Source organism: Microcaecilia unicolor, chromosome 13, assembly GCF_901765095.1.
Source record: "Microcaecilia unicolor chromosome 13, aMicUni1.1, whole genome shotgun sequence".
NCBI lineage: Eukaryota > Metazoa > Chordata > Amphibia > Gymnophiona > Siphonopidae > Microcaecilia > Microcaecilia unicolor.
In genome coordinates, this window is record NC_044043.1 from 15186716 (window position 1) to 15203712 (window position 16997).

Genomic DNA, 16997 nt, shown 5'->3' on the forward strand with positions numbered 1-16997 from the left:
AGTAGTCTCCTTCCCATTTGAGAACCCCATCCCCACCCTTCCCCCACCTGAGAACCCCCACCCCACACACACTTCTCCCATCTGAGTCCCCCCCCCCCCCAACCTACCTACAAGCTTTGTTCTCCTGCCGCCCACCACCCTCACTGGCTTTAAAAAAAAGAATTTGGAAGCGCCAGAGGGACAGGCAGCGCCTCGTGTCTGCCCTCCCTGCTACTAAAAATGTCTTCGACGTCGTCATTGGGCCTTCTCACATTGAGTCCCGCCCACCCTCGCGGTAATTGGAAGTTACCTCAGAGAAGGGCGGGACTCAATGTGAGAAGGCCCAATTACGACGTCGAAGACATTTTTAGTAGCAGGGAGGGCAGACATGAGGCGCTGCCTGTCCCTCTGGCGCTTCCAAATTCTTTTTTTAAAGGTAGGACAGGGTGGGAGCAGCGGGTGCAGGGCACCCCCCACCCACTGACATCCGGGGCGGACCGCCCCCACCACTCCGCCGTCGCGCGCCATCCGAGGGAGGGAGGACTGGAACTCAGGTGGTCGGGGCGGGGCGACCTTAGGCACGCCGCGCGGGGCCCTATGCGGCCGCCTCGGTCGCCTCGCCTTAAGACCGGCCCTGTCTGTGATGTTGCATTGTATGCAGAGTCTGGCATCTTGGGGGTTCAGTTTAATTTTTGTCTAAATAGAAAGTTTTAATATTACTACTTATTCTGTCGTGGATTAGGGTGTATCTGTGTTTGTGAAAAAGACATGGCTTTCACTTGGCATTGACTGTGCAGGATCGACGACGATCTGTACTATTCTGTCTGGTTTCATTTTACAATAGGTGAATTGAAGCTCTAGTGCTCACTGTAGTGTTTTAAGATGTTTTCCTTTTCTTTGTGTGATTTAGTAGAAATGACTGCTTATGGTATGGTAGAATTGCTCTATAGGTCCTGAGTGTTTTGTATTCTTGGCATACCTAGTACTGGATTTTGGAGGGGGATGTTAAAAAATGACTGGGAGGGAGGGGGGGGAGCTGGGAGGGAGGGAGGCCCTGGAGCTGGGGACCCTGGAGCTCGGAGGGAGCGGTCTGGGAGCTTGGAGGGAGGGGTGGCCGGCCCTGGAGCTAGGGAGGGGGCGGAGCTAGGGGGCGGAGCTAGGGTGGGGCCCCATCAAATTGGTCTGCATAGGGCCCCGCACTTGCTAAGACCGGCCCTGATTGCAATATAGGGGCAGAAGCAATAGGTTTCATAGATTTAAACCAAAACCATTTCCATAACTTATCAGACATGGCATAAGAACATAAGCACCGCCATATAGTTGCTAAGTAACATAATTGCATATTTTCAAAGCACTTAGCCTTCTAAAGTTCCATAGAGTGGAGGAGTGGTCTAGTGGTTAGGGTGGTGGACTTTGGTCCTGGGGAACTGATGAACTGAGTTCGATTCCCAGTTCAGGCACAGGCAGCTCTTTGTGACTCTGGGCAAGTCACTTAACCCTCCATTGCCCCATGTAAGCCGCATTGAGCCTGCCAAGAGTGGGAAAGCGTGGGGTACAAATGTAACAAAAAAAAATGAGCCCAATAGTAACATAGTAGATGACGGCAGAAAAAGACCTGCACGGTCCATCCAGTCTGCCCAACAAGATAAACTCATATGTGCTACTTTTTGTACATACCTTACCTTGATTTGTACCTGTCTTTTTCAGGGCACAGACCGTATAAGTCTGCCCAGCACTATCCCCACCTCCCAACCACCAGCCCCGCCTCTGCCCAGCACTGTCCCCGTCTGTGGCCCCTCCTGAACTGGAGGCTCCTCTATCTGAAGAAACTTCTTTAAATTCCACTGAGAGAATCCCACCCCCTGAACCTGAAGCTACCAACCTAATACAATCAAATTCCTACCCGGATCAGATGGGTGTCAGTCATAGGCGCCCCGTATAAGAGGCTTGGGGAGGCTAAGCCTCCCCAGCCCAACCATTACCTTCTCCTGCCTCCTTCTCAAATTCGGTGCAGGAAGTTCGTCGTCAGAACAATTACAAAACCTCCCCCTGCAACTGCGATGCACTTCCTGCTTCCCTTCCGTTCCAGTGGCAGAGCCTCACTGTGACCGTGAGCCTGCCTGAGTGTTGCAGCATGTGGCTCCACTATTTACAGTCAGTTACCGACCAAGACAGGAGGGAGGGAGCGGAGGCAGCAGCAGATCGACCAAGTGCCGAAGAAGCGGGTAAATGTTGAGGGGGAGGAGTATTTGGGTCTCTTATTTATTGCTTTGCTTAACTCGGGGGGGGGGGGGGGGAAGACACTGGGGCAATGTTGGATTGGGGCAGAGAGAGAGAAAGAGAGGGTTTATAAGTCAAAATAAAAAATGTTTTGTTTCATGCAGATTCTTTTGTTTAAACATAACTAAATGGGCTATAAGCCCCTAATGCAGTCCATTGGTTTTCTTATGTTTTGCCTTTGCTGAACAGGGAGGAGGGGCAAGACAGAGGGGCAATGTTGGATTTGGGCAGACAGAGAGAGGGTTTATAAGTCAAAATAAAAATAATATTTTGTTTCATTAAGATCTCTTTTGTTTAAACATAACTAAATGGGCTATAAGCCCTTAATGCAGTTCATTTTGTTCTTGTGATGACTTATACTGTGCCAAAATTGAAAACTCTTATCTCTGTCTGGTCATTAATAAAAGAGCTTGTTGTGAACGCTATCCACCCTAAAAGGCTGTTTGTGCATAGTGTTTTCTCCGAGGACAAGCAGGCTGCTTGTTCTCACTGATGGGTGACGTCCACGGCAGCCCCTCCAATCGGAAACTTCACTAGCAAAGGCCTTTGCTAGTCCTCGCACGCCCATGCGCACCGCGCATGCGCGGCCGTCTTGCCGCCCGAACCGGCTCGTGTTCGTCATTCTTCTTTTGTCCGCGCTTGGGACGGTCGTGTTTTGTGCCGTTTCGCGCTCCTCAAAGTTGACCCTCGCGCGTCTTCGCAATTTCGCTAAAAAAAAAAAGACCTCGGTCTTTGTCCCTTCCCGTGTGTCCAGTTTGTTTCCCCGACGTAAGTTTCCTTTCGCTTTCGGGGTAGGCCTTTTTTGGGGCCAGGGTACAGGTTTTTTTCTTTCCCTTATTTTTGGTGCCCTTCGTCGCCATCGCGAATTTTGATTTCGCCGGCGTGATTTTTCCGCCTATGTCATCGAAGTCTCCCAGCGGCTTCAAGAAGTGCACCCAGTGCGCCCGGGTAATCTCGCTCACTGATAGGCACGCGTCGTGTCTTCACTGTCTGGGGGCTGGGCACCGCCTGCAGGCCTGCAGTCTTTGTGCTCTTTTACAGAAGAGGACTCAGGGTGCGAGATTGGCCCAGTGGAACGTGTTGTTCTCGGGCTCTTCGTCGACAACAGCACCGGAGGCATCGAGTGCATCGATGTCGGCAGCATCAAGACCTTCGACCTCGGCATCGACTGCATCGAGGTATCGACCCTCTGCATCGTCGGTACCGAGACATCGGAAGGCTGCGTCGGCGTCGGTGGTACCGGGACCTCCGCTGTTGCTGATGTCGTCGGACGGTGGTGCTTCGACTGGAGTGCAGGTGAGGGCTGTCCATTCCCCTGCTGGTGGCGGTGAGCCTTCGGGTGGGTCTCCTCCTACCCTGAGAGCTCCTGCGGTACAGCCCCCCCGAGACCGACCTTCTTCGGCCTTGGCCCCGAGGAAGAGACGGCTGGATTCTATGTCCTCCTCGTCGGTACCGGGAAGCTCCGGTGACATGCTTCGTTTGAAGAAATCAAAGAAGCATCGAGACCGGTCACCTTCCTGCATCGGTACCGAGAGCTCTGGGTCGCCAAGGGAGTCGGCACCCAGTGGGCATCGGCACCGGGAGGACCGCTCACCCTCTGTTCAGGAGGTGTCGATGCGCTCCACCGTGGACAGCCCGGAACAGCCTCCACGCCCGGAACAGACTCTGACCTCGACGCCTGCATCGGCTTCCATGTCTTTCTCCACAGCCGCTCTGCACGAGAGTCTCCGGGCCGTTCTCCCGGAGATCCTGGGAGAGCTGTTGCACCCTTCCCCTCCGGTACCAGGGGTGCTTGCGCCACCTGTACCGTCGAGTGAGGCGCCGGCTGGCCCCTTGCCCGGGGTGAGGTCTCCGACATCGGTACCGCTTGCGGTATCGACTGCGGCCGCCTCCCAGGAAGGCTCCCCGACGACGTCGGCGGAGGGAGCTTCGCCGGTGCTGGCGAGGGAGTCTACCTCTCGATGCTCACACCGTGGCCGTGTTTCCACGGAGTCGAGCCGGGCACGGCTTCAGACACAGGTTCATGAACTTGTGTCTGATACCGATGGTGAGGCCTCGTGGGAGGAGGAGGAGGAGGACATCAGATATTTCTCTGACGAGGAGTCTGATTACCTTCCTTCTGATCCCACTCCCTCCCCTGAGAGACAGCTTTCTCCTCCCGAGAGTCTGTCTTTTGCGGCCTTTGTCCGGGAGATGTCTACAGCCATCCCCTTCCCGGTGGTCGTAGAGGATGAGCCCAGAGCTGAAATGTTTGAGCTCTTGGACTATCCTTCTCCTCCTAAGGAAACGCCCACAGTACCCATGCATTATGTCCTAAAAAAGACATTGCTGGCGAACTGGACCAAGCCTTTAACTAATCCCCACATTCCCAAGAAGATCGAGTCCCAGTACCAGATCCATGGGGATCCAGAGCTGATGCGCACTCAGTTGCCTCACGACTCTGGTGTGGTGGATCTGGCCCTAAAGAAGGCTAAGAGTTCTAGGGAGCATGCTTCGGCGCCCCCGGGCAAGGACTAGAACCTTAGACTCCTTTGGGAGGAAGGCCTACCATTCTTCTATGCTCGTGGCCAAAATTCAGTCTTACCAGCTCTACACGAGCATCCATAAGCAGAACAATGTGCTGCAGTTGGCGGGCTTGGTGGACAAGCTCCCTCCTGAGCAAGCCAAGCCATTTCAGGAGGTGGTCAGGCAGCTGAAGGCGTGCAGAAAATTCCTGGCCAGAGGGGTATATACCTTTGATGTTGCGTCCAGGGCCGCTGCTCAAGGTGTGGTGATGCGCAGACTCTCATGGCTGCGTGCCTCCGACCTGGAGAATAGGATCCAGCAGCGGATTGCGGACTCCCCTTGCCGAGCGGACAACATTTTTGGAGAGAAAGTCGAACAGGTGGTAGAGCAGCTCCACCAGCGGGATACCGCTTTCGACAAGTTCTCCCGCCGGCAGCCTTCAGCATCTACCTCCTCAGGTAGATGTTTTTATGGGGGAAGGAAGACTGTTCCCTACTCTTCTGGTAAGCGTAGGTACAACCCTCCTTCTCGACAGCCTGCGGCCCAGGCTAAGCCCCAGCGCACTCACTCTCGTCAGCAGCGTGCGCCTCAGCAAGGCCCCACGGCTCCCCAGCAAAAGCAGGGGGCGAGCTTTTGACTGGCTCCAGCAGAGCATAGCCGACATCAACGTATCAGTGCCGGGCAATCTGCCAGTCGGGGGGAGGTTAAAAGTTTTTCACCAAAGGTGGCCTCTCATAACCTCCGACCGTTGGGTTCTTCAAATAGTCCGGCAAGGATACACCCTCAATTTGGCCTCGAAACCTCCAAATTGCCCACCGGGAGCTCAATCCTACAGCTTCCAGCACAAGCAGGTACTTGCAGAGGAACTCTCCGCCCTTCTCAGCGCCAATGCGGTCGAGCCCGTGCCATCCGGGCAAGAAGGGCTGGGATTCTATTCCAGGTACTTCCTTGTGGAAAAGAAAACAGGGGGGGATGTGTCCCATCCTAGACCTAAGGGCCCTGAACAAATATCTGGTCAAGGAAAAGTTCAGGATGCTTTCCCTGGGCACCCTTCTTCCCATGATTCAGGAAAAAGATTGGCTATGCTCTCTGGACTTGAAGGACGCCTACACGCACATCCCGATACTGCCAGCTCACAGGCAGTATCTGCGATTTCAGCTGGGCACACGTCACTTCCAGTACTGTGTGCTACCCTTTGGGCTCGCCTCTGCGCCCAGAGTGTTCACGAAGTGCCTGGCTGTAGTAGCAGCGGCGCTTCGCAGGCTGGGAATACACGTGTTCCCCTATCTCGACGATTGGCTGGTGAAGAACACATCCGAGGCAGGAGCTCTACAGTCCATGCAGATGACTATTCGCCTCCTGGAGCTACTGGGGTTTGTGATAAATTATCCAAAGTCCCATCTTCTCCCAGTACAGAGACTCGAATTCATAGGAGCTCTGCTGGATTCTCGGACGGCTCGTGCCTATCTCCCAGAGACGAGAGCCAACAACTTGTTGTCCCTCGTCTCTCGGGTGCGAGCGTCCCAGCAGATCACAGCTCGGCAGATGTTGAGATTGCTGGGCCACATGGCCTCCACAGTTCATGTGACTCCCATGGCCCGCCTTCACATGCAATCTGCTCAATGGACCCTAGCTTCCCATTGGTTTCAGGCTGCTGGGGATCTAGAAGACGTGATCCACCTGTCCACGAGTTTTCTCAAATCCCTGTATTGGTGGACAATTTGGTCCAATTTGACTCTGGGACGTCCTTTCCAAATTCCTCAGCCACAAAAAGTGCTGACCACGGATGCATCTCTCCTGGGGTGGGGAGCTCATGTCGATGGGCTTCACACCCAGGGAAGCTGGTCCCTCCAGGAACGCGATCTGCAGATCAATCTCCTGGAGTTACGAGCGGTCTGGAATGCTCTGAAGGCTTTCAGAGATCGGCTGTCCCACCAAATTATCCAAAGACAACCAGGTTGCCATGTATTACAACAACAAGCAGGGGGGCACCGGATCTTGCCCCCTGTGTCAGGAAGCCGTCAGCATGTGGCTGTGGGCTCGTCGTCACGGCATGTTGCTCCAAGCCACGTATCTGGCAGGTGTAAACAACAGTCTGGCCGACAGGTTGAGCAGGATTATGCAACCTCACGAGTGGTCGCTCAACTCCAGAGTAGTGCGCCAGATCTTCCAGGTGTGGGGCACCCCCTTGGTAGATCTCTTTGCATCTCGAGCCAACCACAAAGTCCCTCAGTTCTGTTCCAGACTTCAGGCCCACGGCAGACTGGCATCGGATGCCTTCCTCCTGGACTGGGGGGAAGGTCTGCTGTATGCTTATCCTCCCATACCTCTGGTGGGGAAGACTTTGTTGAAACTCAAGCAAGACCGAGGCACCATGATTCTGATTGCTCCGTTTTGGCCGCGTTAGATCTGGTTCCCTCTTCTTCTGGAGGTGTCCTCCGAAGAACCGTGGAGATTGGAGTGTTTTCCGACCCTCATCACACAGGACGAAGGGGCGCTTCTGCATCCCAACCTCCAGTCTCTGGCTCTCACAGCCTGGATGTTGAGAGCGTAGACTTTGCCTCTTTGGGTCTGTCAGAGGGTGTCTCCCGTATCTTGCTTGCTTCCAGGAAAGATTCCACTAAGAGGAGTTACTTCTTTCTATGGAGGAGGTTTGCTGTCTGGTGTGACAGCAAGGCCCTAGATCCTCGCTCTTGTCCTACACAGACCCTGCTTGACTACCTTCTGCACTTGTCTGAGTCTGGTCTCAAGACCAACTCTGTAAGGGTTCACCTTAGTGCAATCAGTGCATACCATTACCGTGTGGAAGGTAAGCCGATCTCATGACAGCCTTTAGTTGTTCGCTTCATGAGAGGTTTGCTTTTGTCAAAGCCCCCCGTCAAACCTCCTACAGTGTCATGGGATCTCAATGTCATTCTCACCCAGCTGATGAAACCGCCTTTTGAGCCACTGAACTCCTGCCATCTGAAGTACTTGACCTGGAAGGTCATTTTCTTGGTGGCAGTTACTTCAGCTCGTAGAGTCAGTGAGCTTCAGGCCCTGGTAGCCCAGACCCCTTACACCAAATTTCATCACAACAGAGTAGTCCTCCGCACTCACCCTAAGTTCTTGCCGAAGGTTGTGTCGGAGTTCCATCTGAACCAGTCAATTGTCTTGCCAACATTCTTTCCCCGTCCTCATTCCTGCCCTGCTGAACGTCAGCTGCACACATTGGACTGCAAAAGAGCATTGGCCTTCTATCTGGAGCGGACACAGCCCAACAAACAGTCCGCCCAATTGTTTGTTTCTTTTGATCCCAGCAGGAGGGGAGTGGCTGTGGGGAAACGCACCATTTCCAATTGGCTAGCAGATTGCATTTCCTTCACTTACGCCCAAGGCTGGGCTGGCTCTTGAGGGTCATGTCACGGCTCATAATGTTAGAGCCATGGCAGCGTCAGTGGCCCACTTGAAGTCAGCCACTATTGAAGAGATTTGCAAAGCTGCAACATGGTCATCTGTCCACACATTCACATCTCATTACTGCCTGCAGCAGGATACCCGACGCAACAGTTGGTTCGGGCAGTCAGTGCTTCAGAATCTGTTCGGGGTTTAGAATCCAACTCCACCCCCCTAGGCCCATGTTTATTCTGTTCCAGGCTACACTCTCAGTTAGTTGGATAAATTGTTAGGTCAATCTCAGTTATGTCCTCGCCGTTGCGAGGCCCAATTGACCATGTTTGTTGTTTTGAGTGAGCCTGGGGGCTAGGGATACCCTATCAGTGAGAACAAGCAGCCTGCTTGTCCTCGGAGAAAGTGAATGCTACATACCTGTAGAAGGTATTCTCCGAGGACAGCAGGCTGATTGTTCTCACAAACCCGCCCGCCTCCCCTTTGGAGTCGTGTCTTCCCTTGTCTTTGTCTTGCTACATATGGGACTGACGAACACGAGCCGGTTCGGGCGAGAAGACGGCCGCGCATGGGCGCGCGAGGACTAGCAAAGGCCTTTTGCTAGTGAAGTTTCCGATTGGAGGGGCTGCCGTGGACGTCACCCATCAGTGAGAACAATCAGCCTGCTGTCCTCGGAGAATACCTTCTACAGGTATGTAGCATTCACTTTGCGGTTGAAGGATTGTGTGTTGGCCTTACTGAAGTGACATCAACACTTTAATTTAATTTTAGTTTGTTTGTCATAACATCAGACATGATTTTAGAATATTTTGGAGGATATGATGTCGAATTGTTCCATTGATGTGTATGTGATTTAGTGATGGTAAGTGCTTGAAATAATTGAGTTTAAAATATATGTCATTTATGATAGATAAATCCATTTTTACATGCACATAGAAGCATTTCTTGTCAATAACCAGCAGCCCTTCCTTGGGACTCAGTCTCTTCTCCACCATGACAAAATTATATACCGAATACACTGCAAGAAAACTTTCACTTGCTAACCTTCAATCTCACTAATTAGGGTGGACACTGTCAATCATGACTTACTTCTTGCCACACTGTCCTCATTTGGGTTCCAGGGCTCTGTCCTCTCCTGGTTCTCCTCCTATCTCTCCCACTGCACCTTCAAAGTTCACTCTCATGGATCTTCCTCCACCCCCATCCCCTTATCTGTTGGTGTTCCCCAGGGATCTGTCCTTGGACCCCTTCTCTTCTCAATCTACACCTCTTCCCTGGGCTCCCTGATCTCATCTCATGGTTTCCAGTATCATCTCTATGCTGATGACACCCAACTGTATCTCTCCACACCAGACATCACCGCGGAGACCCAGGCAAAGGTATCAGCCTGCTTATCCGACATTGCTGCCTGGATGTCCAACCGCCACCTGAAACTGAACATGTCCAAGACCGAGCTTATTGTCTTTCCACCAAAACCCACTTCTCCTCTTCCTCCACTTTCTATCTCAGTTGATAACACCCTCTTCCTCCCCGTCTCATCTGCCCGCAACCTCAGAGTCATCTTTGACTCCTCTCTCTCCTTCTCTGCGCATATCCAGCAGATAGCCAAGACCTGTCGCTTCTTCCTCTTTAACATCAGCAAAATTCAACCTTTCCTCTCTGAACACACCACCCGAACTCTCGTCCACGCTCTCATTACCTCTCGCCTGGACTACTGCAACTTACTTCTCACCGGCCTCCCACTTAGCCATCTATCCCCCCTTCAACTCTGCTGCACATCTCATATTCCGCCAGAACCGATATACTCATATCACCCCTCTCCTCAAGTCACTTCACTGGCTTCCGATCAGATACCGCATTCAATTCAAGCTTCTCCTTCTTACCTACAAATGCACTCAGTCTGCTGCCCCTCACTATCTTTCTACCCTCATCTCCCCTTACGTTCCCGCCCGTAACCTCCGTTCACAGGATAAATCCCTCCTCTCAGTACCCTTCTCCACCACCGCCAACTCCAGGCTCCGCTCATTCTGCCTCGCCTCACCCTATGCTTGGAACAACCTTCCTGAGCCCTTACGCCAAGCCCCCTCCCTGCCCGTCTTCAAGTCTTTGCATAAAGCCCACCTCTTCAATGCTGCGTTCTGCACCTAACCCTTACCGTTCAGTGAATCCAGACTGCCCCTATCGGACCGACCGTTCACTTGTCTATTAGATTGTAAGCTCTTTGAGCAGGGACTGTCTCTCTTTGTTAAATTGTACAGCGCTGCGTAACCCTAGTAGCGCTCTAGAAATGTTAAGTAGTAGTAGTAGTAGTGCTTGTAAAACTTTTCACATTTGGGATGTTGTACTTATTTTTTTTTCTGTGTGTTGACAATTATGGATGTAAGCCCCACCCCTAACCCCACCCCCTTTAGCCTCCCCAAACAGTTGGGCCACCGACCACCTATGTCAGTGTTCCTGGTCAATCCCAATATCCCAGGAGTCCAAGGGAGGTGGTTTTTTCATCCTTAGATTTTCTGAAGTAGGAACAATATCAGACTTATTTTTCTTTTACAGGACATTTGGACTGTGTGGTTACTAGGACAGAAGGTTTTCTTAAATCCTAATATTCCTGAATTGTGTATCTTTACATCTGATTCTGTAACTAAGTCCAAGTCTTTTGATAGAAACAAGAACTTATCAAGTGATGTCAAAATCAAAAACCATGGACACCAGAATGTGGAGTACCACAAGGATCACCGTTGTCACCAACCTTATTCAACTTAATGATGACACCTCTAGCTAAATCGCTATCCAACCAAGGTCTCAACCCGTACATTTATGCAGATGATGTCACAATATATATCCCGTTTAAGCATGACCTAACCGAAATTACAAAAGAAATCCAACATAGCCTCCAAATAATGAATTCATGGGCGGACGCATTCCAATTGAAACTAAACACAGAAAAGACACGTCTCATCTTATCTTCACAATACAACTCAAATAAAAACAACACTATAAACACTCCAGCCTACACTCTCCCGGTCTCTGATAGTTTGAAATTTTTGGGAGTTACGATCGACCGAAATCTCACACTAGAAGACCATGCGAAAAATACAACAAAGAAAATGTTCTACGCAATGTGGAAACTTAAAAGGATCAAACCTTACTTCCCAAGGGAAACATTCCGCAGCCTAGTACAAGCAATGGTGCTAAGCCACTTAGACTACTGTAATGCAATTTACGCAGGGTGCAAAGAACAAGTCATTAAGAAGCTTCAAACAGCCCAAAACACAGCAGCCAGACTCATATTTGGGAAAGCAAAATACAAAAGCGCCAAACCCTTAAGAGAAAAACTACATTGGCTTCCATTAAAAGAACGAATTGCGTTCAAAGTCTGCACCCTGGTCCACAAAATTATACAAGGGGAAGCCCCAGCCTACATGACAGACCTACCTGCCAGGAACGCAAAAAGATCAGCACGCACATTCCTCAACCTCCATTACCCCAACTGCAAAGGACTAAAATATAAGTCCACATACGCAACCAGTTTCTCCTACATCTGCACGCAACTATGGAACGCAGTTCCAAAGACCATAAAAACAACGCAAGATTTAAATATCTTCCGAAGACTATTGAAAACTGACTTATTCAAGAAGGCATACCACAAACAACCATCCTAATTACTAAACAGTAAGACTGAAGAATAAGACTGTACCGACCTTAATCACACGACTGAGTAACCTCACTGCTTTTAATGAACAAACACTACCACTTTTAATCTAATATCGATTCCTATGCAACCACACAATGCTGACTAACCTCACTGCCAAATATTATTACTTTTACCATAATGTCGATACCTGAGCAACAACATAAGGCTGACACGCAAGATCACAATGTATTCTTCTACCTTGTATGCACGCTCTTGAATGTAAAACCATGTGCAACTCTGTAGACCGGAAATGGCAAGCGCCACTACGGCAAATGTAAGCCACATTGAGCCTGCAAATAGGTGGGAAAATGCGGGATACAAATGCTACAAATAAATAAATTCTTTGAAATCTCAGATTAGTTCTCCGGAGACAAAAATGTCCTAATTGCAGAATACTTCAGTTTCTGCTATAAACCATTTGTTTTACATCATAAGATTGAATCTCTAGAGAATTCTCTCAGATCTAGGAATCTGTGTTTTCTTAATTTTCCTATCACTCATTATTTGTCTACAGAGATTCTCCTGAGGAAATATTTTGAGATTTTAAATTTGTCAAATAGTGAAGTATTACCTTTGGTTAAATGTTACTATGCTCCAGTCAAAATAATTCAATAAGCACGAAGGGGAGATTGAAGAATTAGTTCCATCAACGTACAGATTTGACAGCATTTTTAGAGGACTCTACTGATTAACATCTCTTCCAGAGCCACGTTGTTAGTAACCTCAGATGAGAAGCATACAAATTTAGTCTTAAAATTAAATTTAAGGAGAAAGATTCTTTGTTTTGAGGGAAAACCAAGTGTTTCTAAATGTTTCTTGAGTCACACACTAAATGTTTCTAGAGACACACAAGTATCTAGGAAGACTTTCCTAGGTATAAAACCTTCTGTTCTAGAATTGGGTGGGACTTTTTAAGTATTTGATGGAACACGGCAACAGTTCATTGGGACGCTAAGAGGGGATAGTACTGGGTTCTGCAACTGATGTAACTCTCATGCATTAAGGTGTTATCCTTTATTTTTCATGTTAGTTATTTTCTTTCATTTAATTTAGGTTGCTGTTCCCTGTGATGCGGGCTATGATATCTTTCATTAATTCCTTCAATTTTGTATTTTCTTTTGTTTAAATCTTGATATTTATTCCTTTGGATGGAAGTTATTGTAAAATGTTAATTAAAAAAACAGATATTGCTATAAGTTTAAACCAGTAAAGAATGAGACTCAAGGTTATTGACACTATGATATGATGTGACCATATGCCACTCTTTAATTTTACTACTACTACCCATTTCTATAGCACTACTACATGCATGCAGCACTGAACACGTATGAGACAGTCCCTGTTCAACAGAGCTTACAATCTAATCAAGACAAATAAGGGATTAGGGAATTGCTTATGGTGGGAACAATTAAAATAGACATGGGTACTGAACAAGTGAATCGGAGTTAAAAGCAGTACCAAAAAAGGTTGGCCTTTAGCCTAGATTTGAATATGGCTAGAGATGGAGCTTGGCATACTGACTTGGGAAGTCTATTCCAGGCATATAGTGCAGCAAGAGTGGTGGTGGAGGAGAAGGGTACAGATAAGAGATTTACTTGATGAAGAGAGTTCCCGGGAAGGAGTGTAGAGAGAGATGAGTGGAGAGATATTGAGGTGCTGCAGAGTGAATGCACATGTAAGTCAGTAAGAACTGTATGCAGAAATGGATAGGGAGCTAATGAAGTGAGAGGGCTAATGTGAGCATTGCAACTGGCGGAATATAAGTTGTGCAGCAGAATTTTGAACAGATTGAAGGGGGAGAGAGTTGGTTTAGTGGGAGACCTGTGAGAAGCAAGTTGCAGTAATAATCTAAGCCTGAGGTGATAAGAATGTGGCTAAGGGTTTTGGTGTGCTTAGAAAGGGAAGGGATGAATTTTGGTGATGGAGAAAGAAACAACAGGTTTTAGCAGTCTGTTGGATTTGTGCAGACGAGAGAGGAGTCAGATGACCCCAGAGTTATGAGCTGATGAGACAGAGGATAAGAGTTATCCATGGAATTAGAGAATGGGGAAAGATATGAAGCTTAGAATTGGCCATGTTCCATTTCAGATGGAGGTGAAACATCCAGGCAGCAATTTCAGACAGGTAGGCTGAGACTTGGCCTGGTGTCCTCCTGGAATTTCTAGTGTGAAGAGGTAGATTTCAGATTCAGCAGCATAAAGATGATACTGAAAACTATGGGAGGAGATCAGAGCACCAAAGGAATAAGTATAGATGGGACCCTTTTCTTTTCTCCAAGACAGAACCCTGAGGTACACTGACTGATAGTGGGATAGCATGGAGGAGGATCCACCAGTTTTGGCAGTGACACTAAATGTGTAGCACTATACCTATAGGAGCACTAAATGTGCAGCGATATATATACAGAGAGAGAGAGAGAGATTTCTGTACAGCCTCCAGTTGCAGCAGTAAGCCTCTAGATCCACGCAGCACATAAAAGGACCCTCTTGGCAAAGAGCAGGGCAGCCATGTGCCACCACATGCAATATATACAGTACCCAGTAGCAACCCCTCAAATGCATGGGAGAAGATGGAGGACAGGAGGGAGCAGAACTTTTCTGAGATGGAGAGTGACCTCCTGGCACTCCTAGTCATACAAAATGAGCACCGGCAGGAAGCAGCAAGAATAATTTAGGAAGTTATCTGAAAAACGCTGGGAAGGTAAGAACCCTCACTTATTTGAGACCAGGGCAAGCTATACAGCAACCATGCTGTTGAATGCACATGTACCTAACTTCAGAGCGCTAAGGTCACAACACAGTGGCAGAGTGGACAGGATACTATCACACTGCACACACGTTGCCTCGTGCAGCTCCCACGTGGAAGACAACCCTTTCCCCTCCACCATCCAGACACCTATCTAGCGCATCTACCTGCACCAGCCAGCCCTGCCTGGACTGCCCACTATGGATAGATCACACTCATCCTCACCCTCAAAAATCCACTGTTGTGACACTAGATGATACCTCACTGTGGGGGATGTCTGACATTTGGCCCTAACAGCAACCACAACCCCCATGGGCTGCCCCAAGTGTGCTACTGTGAAGCATCAGGAAACATCATCCCATAATGCACAGAGCTCTGCCCAAAAAGATGTCTGTCTGCTACATGCATGTGGTAGATACCCCAGCAGCACGTTAGTGGAATTGTTCTTCACACATTAGCCGTGACAATGGAATAGTGTGTGTGGAATCCCCTGGAGTGTCCCCTAGTCTTTGTACTTTATGAAAGAGTATATAAACAATTTACGTTTATCTGTTCTACTCCACTCAGGAATTTGTAGACCTCTATCATAGCCGCCCTCAGCTGTTTTCTACTCCAAGCTGAAGAGTCCTATCCTCTTAAACCTTTCCTCTTATGAGAGGAGTTCCATCCCCTTAATCATTTTGGTAGCCCTTCTTTGAACCTTTTCTAATTCAGCTATATCTTTTTTGAGATATGGTGGCCAAAATTGCACAGAAGATGAGGTCGCTCCAAGGAATGATACAGAGACATTATGATGATTTTTCTTATTTTCTATCCCTTTCCTAATAGTTTCTAGCGTTCCGTTTGCGTTTTTGTCCACCACCACACCTAGATCTTTTCTTTTGGTGCTGACTCGAAGGTGGAATCTAGGATCAGGTAACCATAATTTGATTATTCTTCCTAATGTGCATCACTCTATTTGTCCATATTAAATTTATCTTGTACAGAGTTGTAGAGTTGAAGGCTTTTAAAGAATTGCAGTAAATAAATTTTACAAGCAACTTCCAAAATTCAGCCTAAGCACTATTCTGTAAATACCTGCTAAACTTGCAATAAGTATGTACACATAGGTGCAGATGGACAGGGCTTGAATTTATGCATTTATCTTACAGAATGCTGCAGGTTACATGCATATCTCTGGCACAACAAACAGGAAAAACCTCTACATTGACAGTACAATCACAGAAAAGTAGAGGCTGGCCAAAGGAGGATCCAACACAGGAGGTAATACTTGAAAGACGCTTTATTTGCTGCTTGGACAAAGGGACCTGACACAGTCCATGTTTCGGTGTACTGAAAACGTCTTTCTCAGGGGTCACACATTGGTTCTAAAAAATACCTATATATGTGCTTTACATCAACAAATAGGTTTATAAAAGTACATACTTCATATAATAAAATAATGAATAAAATGAAAACTAAAAAAAATAAACTAAAAATCAGACATGTCGAATCTGAAATATATTAACAATCCTAGAGATAAGTGGACATACTCGATAAAAATCAAACATTAAAAAAAAATATAACATATAATAACAAATATCGTGGACTGTACTATCAATGGACCATCAACCTTATACTACCAGATGTGCAAATGGCACCTATAATAAAGAAAACAATCACATGTACATAATTAACTTAATAAAACCTGGCACTTAGACCATTGGACAGACTGCATAACTAGTCAAGATCTACTCATGTGATAATGCACCCAAATGAAAATGAAAGGCAATGAGAATGAAAAACAAGTAAAAAGTAAAATGAAAAACACTAAGAAAGAAGTGCTACTAAAGACAAAAGTAAAAAGGATACCAGGTACCATATGTGAAGACTGGTAAAGAGAGAAATGGTTGAGGGATAAATAAGATAACTGGAATGAATGGATGCTGCAAAGAAAATGAGTGATAAAGAGCCAATATCAAGTGACACATAGAACTATATGACACAAATTTTAATGCACTTACCAACAAAGAATGCTGAACAAACAAAGCAGCCCATAGGCATCAGCTACATCAAATAAAAGAGTAAGAGCTAAAGGCACAAGATCAGGCGAAGAAGTCAAAAGATGTTCCTATGCATAATACAATGGGGCTACACATATGCAAGAGAAAGAATCTGCTTTGTGAAGTACAAAGGAAAAGAATGGAACCAGATGAAACATGCTTGTATAAATAAATGGGACATCAAAAAGGTTATTAAAACTGATGAAATAAGAGAGCTACCCTGCTGTAGAAACACTTGATTTACTTCCTGGAAGAGACTAAAACTAAAAAATAAAGTGCAAAAATAACCAATACCAGTAAAGTGTTGAGTCACTTAAAAAAAACTTTTAGGCTGAAAATAAAAAAAATATGGAATATGCAGAATA

General features: G+C 47.6%; 1 protein-coding gene across 1 annotated transcript in view; it reads right to left on the minus strand.

Moving 5' to 3' along the window:
- BCL7B (BAF chromatin remodeling complex subunit BCL7B) overlaps positions 1-16733 on the minus strand; it is a 122532-nt gene extending 105799 nt beyond the window's left edge. Inside the window, exon 1 of the mRNA XM_030222471.1 lies at positions 16594-16733. The gene's annotated coding sequence lies outside the window, so the exon portion shown is untranslated. The remainder of the gene's footprint in view (positions 1-16593) is intronic.
- Between the last annotated feature and the right edge of the window lie 264 nt (positions 16734-16997).